At 42.0% G+C, this 6,762-nt stretch overlaps 1 pseudogene; it reads left to right on the forward strand.

Moving 5' to 3' along the window:
* Positions 1 to 1,536: 1,536 nt before the first annotated feature.
* LOC112476196 lies at positions 1,537 to 1,655 on the forward strand (annotated as a pseudogene).
* Positions 1,656 to 6,762: the final 5,107 nt, after the last annotated feature.

Genomic DNA, 6,762 nt, shown 5'->3' on the forward strand with positions numbered 1-6,762 from the left:
ACCCTAGTCCTGTACTAATAAGATCAGTGCATCCATGCATCTCTTCTCTCTCTTCAAGATGTCAAACATCATAAAATCTTATAACCTCAGACTGTCTTTTCATTTCTCTCCAGTGACATGGGCTTGCCCTGTTACCATGACAACATGGAGTTGGATAAAATAAAATGTCATTCAAAAAACAGTGTGCTTCTGAATATTCCAAGGGTTAATCTTTCCGACATGATCAAAACAAAATGATTATAGAATAAAGAATTTCAGAGTTTTATCTTAGGTACTATGCAAACTCAATATTGAATCTACAATCACTAACCCCAGATTCTTACTACCGCTGGACATGCAGTCCCTTCATATCTAGATTATACCTTCTTTTGATGGCTATGAACTATGAACTATGAACATAACACAATATTTACTATTATCTAAAATGAGATTTCAAGAGACAGGTTGACCTTTGGAAATATCACTGGCTTAGTAAACTTTTAAGATACTTTAATCTTACAGGTTTGTTTACAATGTATAAGGGCCAAAATATTGAAAACTGTCACCAGTCTCCTTTTGTCACCAACATACCTAGAATTGAGGTGTTTCAACTGTTGGCAATGAAATTGCCTGTCTAAATAACAAGATTTAAAAACCTATAATTGAGAGTAAGTCTTTAGTTTCAAACTTTCCCCCCGAGTTTCCTGTTTTCAGATACCTTCATTGCCTTTGATTAAACCCAGTAATGTATGAAAGCTTTTAAGAATATTCTACTAGTAACCATCTAAAAATTCCAAGTTCTCATCTAGACTTCATGTATGAAGTACAAATAAAATAATGTACACACAGCACCATTTTTATTGAAGGTTTTTCACTGCAGACATTGTTATTTTATTTAATAGTATATGCTAACTTGTATTTTTAACTCTTTAAAGACAAAGTTCATGTTTCATTACTGTTAACCCTGCCAAACTGAGAGTTACATGATAGAGCAGAGCTTCTTAAATTCTGTCTCTTGTCCAGGAGCATAACATCATCGAGGAATTTTGAAATGCAAATTGTCACATCCAGCCATGGATAACACGATTCAGAAAATGGTTGACACAGCAGTGTGTATTGTACGTGTCATTCAGATAGAATGACCAACAATACAGATGATTTCGATACATGCTCATGTTTGAAAATCACTTGACTACAGCACCGTAAGAGATTCAGGATATTGAAACCCATTCGATGCTGGAATATGTTTAGTATAATTTATCTTTTTTTGCCATTGCTCAACATCTCCAAGAATGTGAAAATCGTTGTCTCCAAAATGACTCATCAAATCTTTGGAGAATTATTAGAAACAAAACAAAACAAAACAAAACAAAGTTTCTTAACTCAAGTTATTTAGAATGCAAGTGACGATGTAGTTATTACAGTTTCAACACAGGTGCTTAGTTTTAAATAATATCTTCTTAATTCTAGTTGAAAATTTATTACCAAACCCACCATTTTATCCTAATTACATTTATTCTCTTTGAAAATAGTTCTACCATTATCCTGTTAAAAACTGTCTATAGCCATGCCATCCTGAACATGCTCGATCTTATCTGATCTTGGAAGCTAAGCAGGGTTGGGCCTGGTTAATTCTTGAATGGGAGAGCACTTAGGAATACCAGGTGCTGTAGGCTTAATAAAATAAAGTAAAATAAAAATAAAAACATGTCAGCAATTCACTTCATTTATTTGAAAATAATTTTGGTTCTCACTTTGACACTTTGTGACCTTAGACAATAACAACCCTTGTGCTTCCTTGGAAGACTAGAAGACATACAACTTTTAACGGCATTGTGAGAACTAAGTAAATTGTCGCTGAGAGCCAGTGATTAAATTCTTAATAATAGCTGGATGCCATTTCCCAGTCTTTTTATCCTTCCTTGGCTTCACTTCATTACTTTCCCCCTCAACATGTCTCATCTTTTCCAATAATTTTACTTCTTCACCTTTTTGCTGGTAATATATATTTTAAAACCTCTCCTCAGCATTTCTAGGAAGTCTAAACTTATTTCTTATTTTATTATTTCCGAGATTTTTCTTACAATGCTCTTTGTACCACAATCTGTATTTGTTCTGGGATATGTATGTTTATTTTCATACAATGTATATGTCCCTTCAGGGTTCCTCCTGTCTACCTACTGAGGCTTGGGAAGTGATCGATACAGGAGAGCAGAGCTCTGTACACTTATGCCACAACAACAATACAGGGAACAACAGCATGCCACTAGGGGGCAGGCTCAACCTCCGAAGACCCAGTACCAAGTGGACATTAGGCCTGCCTACCACTCCTGCAAAGGATCCCCAGTGAGCCACTGGACTTTCTATATTTCCTGGGAGAGACCTGGCTAGTGAGATGTTGTGCAGGTGGTCTGGGATATAGATACATTTAATGTGGAGAACGGCACAAGTGCCCCCTTGGGCGGCAGTTAAGATGTCTATGGCCATCCAATTTTGCAATATTACTTTTCTAATTTGATCTTTTTCATCATTTACCAGACTGAAGGCTTTATGAGTAAAATTCAAGGCTCAAGAATTATATTTTGCTAAAGCTTTCACTTGCATTTCCACTACCACATCACCTGCCACAGGCAGAAAGATGGCTAAGGGATAATACCATGCCTACTCAACCATGGTATTCTCATAAAGTGGTGTAATATTGTAAAGAAACGTTGGACACGGTATAAGCCCAGGTAAGTCTTTTCCATCAGGCAAGATGCATCCCAGTGTCTAATCTTGTTGTAAGGTTGTCACCACTGAGAGGAACAAGAAGGGCTGTCAGTACCATATTCATTCCCCTTGTAGCACTGATCCTACCATGTTGACATGACACAATATAGGAGAACTCATGATAGGAGAACTCATCACAGTGACAACACAAAGGTTCCCCTTAAGATGATACGTTCTTCTTCATCTGTCTCTCCTGTGGGGTATCCCTCAGTTATTTGTGGTGGCCAGTCAGCCAACCCAAGGAATGACCTGTAAGTTTGCCTCTAGTCCCTTGCCCCATGGAGCTATTAGACTTACCCACCAGCAATGTGGGGCCTTTATTTTCCATGACCAAGTCCATTGCACTGTTTCTCCCCTTTTCAGACAATTAGGGGCAGGTAGGAATATGTTACCATTGAGTCCGCAAACAGGTTTCAACAGAGTTTCAGTGGTAGTTACCTATAATTAAATTGGGGCAGTGGCCCTATATAATAGCAGCTCTACTGGGGAGGGACCTCCAGCTAAAGGTCACTCATTCAGGCCCTGCAACATGTCTCACAAGTGGGATACCCAATTTCATAATCCCAGGGGATTGATGGTTACTCGTAGATGCTGTTTCAACAGCCCATTGTACTGCTCAATCATGCCTGTTGCCTGGGGATTATATGAGGTGTGCAATACTTATTGAATGTCCATTTGCCTGGCCCATGGTTGGGCCTCATGCCCAGTAAAATGAGTCTCTTGGTCACTTTTCATTACTAATGGCTACTGTTAAAGGCACATAAATGTTTGAGAGCTTGGATAGTATGTTTTTGTTCTGTAGCTGCACAGAGCCCTGAGAGCAATAACCCAGTAGCGTGTCTACTGCTATAAGGGCATAAGTTGCCCCTTGAGATTTTGGGACAAGTCCTATGTAATCTATCTGCCACATGGTCAATGGGATCCTTCCCTTTATTATTTACACATGCTCCCATTTCCTACAGAGGGGAAGCACTTACCTATCTGCATATTGGGCACTTGACACAGGCATCTGTGACATCTTCTCACTTTAGGGTAAGGTTCCATTATTGCTTTATTGTCCATGTACTTTTAGCACCCATGTGCTGCAATTATCTGTGGAGCCAGTGCACCATGTCAGTGTCCGGAGCCTTTTCTAGCCATTGCACATGTGAGAGCATCCACCTCATCATTTCCTGCAGTTACCAAGGGGATGTGACCTGTAACACGATACACAGTTATGTCCTTTTCTTGCCCTATCTCCTAGAGGTCTTACCAAATGGCTTGTCCCCATAAGAGCCTATGGCCCATTAGCCAGGTTTGCGGTTTCCACGTAGGCAACCACAATGTTAGGCCTTTAAACACCACCCAACTGTTGTACAAATAGTCAATGAGTCATCTTCATGGGCTATAACCATCCATCCAGCCCGTAATTTAGCCCATTGGCTGCTTTGGCCTATATCTATATCATACCACATATGGTCGGTAGCAGGTTGTACCCCTATAGCTACCCACTCGGCATCCTGGCCTCTACTGGACCCATTTGTGGACAACAGAGCAGGGGTATGGACAGCTTCTCTTCTTTGTAGAGGGATACTTCTAAATCTGAAGACACTACAGCATTTGGTATATAGTCATTGGTAAACTCAACCGGACCTAAAACCATCTGTAATTTCATGGCCAGAGGGCTAGCAGCTATGGTACTTTGTTGTTCCAGATAGGCACCTCATTTTGTCAGGGTAGGGGTTTGAGCTACCCTTGTTTGGGGGTCCCTGTACCCATGTGCGTAACCAACGTTGTGTACCTGCACATTGGCCATGCCAGTCACTGCCTCAGTGGCCTGCAAGGCTGCGCATACAGCTGCTAATTCATTCTCTATTAGGGAGTACTGGCTCTCTGCACCTTTCTATTGTTGGGACCAAAAACCCACCAGGGTCTTAGTTTGTTCCAAATATTGCCATAGGTCCCAGCCATATCTTTTTGCTGTGACATGCACACCCAATTCGAAGGGTTTACCTGGATCCATTACTTATAGGGCTTGGGCTCGGGCTTGTTGTACTGCCTACTAAGTGGTGGTAAAAACCTTCTCTACTGTTTCATCCCTGTCCCAAGTAGCTCCCTTCATGATCAAGTCATATAACATCCGTGCTAGCTGTGCTAGGTGGGGCACACTCTCCAGTATCCCAAAAGACCACATAGCTCTGCAATTCTTTAACCATAGAGAGTCATGGATACGCTTGTTTCTTATCAATGATAGCATCAGGGATAACTTTCATTTTACCTGACTGACAACACTCAAGAATTTGACAGATAAGCCAGGTCCCTGAACCTTAGTTGTATTTACGCCCAGCCGCAGGTTTCCAGGTGCTGCAACAGCACTGATGCCACTTGTTCTTGATCTATCAGGGAAGCAGAGATTAACATGACATCACCAATACAATGAAACAATTCCACCGTTGCCAGTCAGGTCCAGGTTGCCAAGTCTTGGGCTACCAACCCATGGCAAATAGTTGGGCTATGTAGGTAGCCTTGAGGTAGTACCAAAAAAGTCCACTATTCTTCCTTCCCACATGAAGGCAAATTGGTCTTGACTTTTGGGGGCTAAATCTATGGAGAGAAAAACATTAGTTAAATGCAAGACATAGTGATACTTTCCCAGCCTTATCGTCAGTTGATTCATTAGATCATGGATGGATGGTACTGCTGCATGTAGTGGGGGAGTCACTTTATTCAATTCCTGATAGTCCACACAGTCATTCTCCATAAGCCATGAGACTTCTTCATGGGTCACACAGGGGCATTATACAGACTATGTGTGGGACACAGAATCTGAGCTCTCTCCACTTCCTGAATTGTATCTCTGATTTCATTATGTCCACCAGGGAAGCTATATTGCTTAACATTGACAATGTGCCTTGGTTCTGGCACTTTCCGTGGCGGGTGATGAGTATATACCCACACTATAGTCTTTACCACCCAGACTCGCAGACGGAATTCACCTGCAGAGGTCTGCAGATAGAGCCCTCACAACATACCCACCCCTAGGATATATTCTAGCACCAGAGAAACAGATACTTTATACAGACATGGGGAGAAAAGTCCTATTCCAAGAAGCAAAGTCACAGCTTTGGTCTTCATAGTCTTACTCACATAGCCATCTATGTAGACAGCTGGTCCAGGGAATCTGTTTGGATTTCCTTAGATAAGACTGCAGTTGGCCCCAGTATCCACCAGTGCTAGGACTCTGAATGTCATGTGGGGACCAGTGGATTGCCAATTCTACATGTGGCCTCTAATCTCTGTCTATCCCCTCTGAATGGGCACGTTGGCCTTCTCCCTAATCATATAAGATCAACAGAGAGTCCTGGGGTTTCAAAAAGGCTTCAAGGCCACAGGCCTAGCTCTTCCTGCAGGAGGTTTCTGTTCACGCCTGAATTGCTGTTCAGGTTTTAACTGCCGCTATCGTTCTACTAACATTGCCTTAGGCTGGCGGTCTATCTTGTCTTGATCAACTCCTGCAGCTAGCAAATCAGTCCACATTTGCGTCCTGGTCACTTCTCGCCTTCGGGTTTCTGGGCATTACCGCATGGACACTTCAGCCCTCCGCCTCATTAGTGTCTCCTCTTCATTCTTCAGAGGAGCCATTGCTGTAGTCACCTCATGTATACATTTCCCCACATTGGGAGCCAGGATAGCAACAAATGAGCCAAAGGCAGTAGAGGAGGTAGTCCCTAACAATAGGTCTCACATGTTAGTCATAAACCGTTCATCATCGGGTCCCCACATATTCAAATTAAACATAGCTTGTCACATGCCCTGTTCACGAATAATCTGCACTAGTTTAGCATACGTTTGCCATTTACTGATGTGGTTTGGGAGTTCTCTGGCATCATTCAAAACTGTCCCCACATTGGCAGTAAGCCATTCCATCGACATGGTTCCCCTGACCTTAAATCAAGTGGCGACTGTTCTTCAGATGCTGCTGTAACGAGGGCTGTACAGTTATGGATGCCAATTTATCCATCTTGTAGGGGAGCA

This window comes from Pteropus alecto, unplaced genomic scaffold (assembly GCF_000325575.1).
Source record: "Pteropus alecto unplaced genomic scaffold, ASM32557v1 scaffold62, whole genome shotgun sequence".
Lineage (NCBI taxonomy): Eukaryota > Metazoa > Chordata > Mammalia > Chiroptera > Pteropodidae > Pteropus > Pteropus alecto.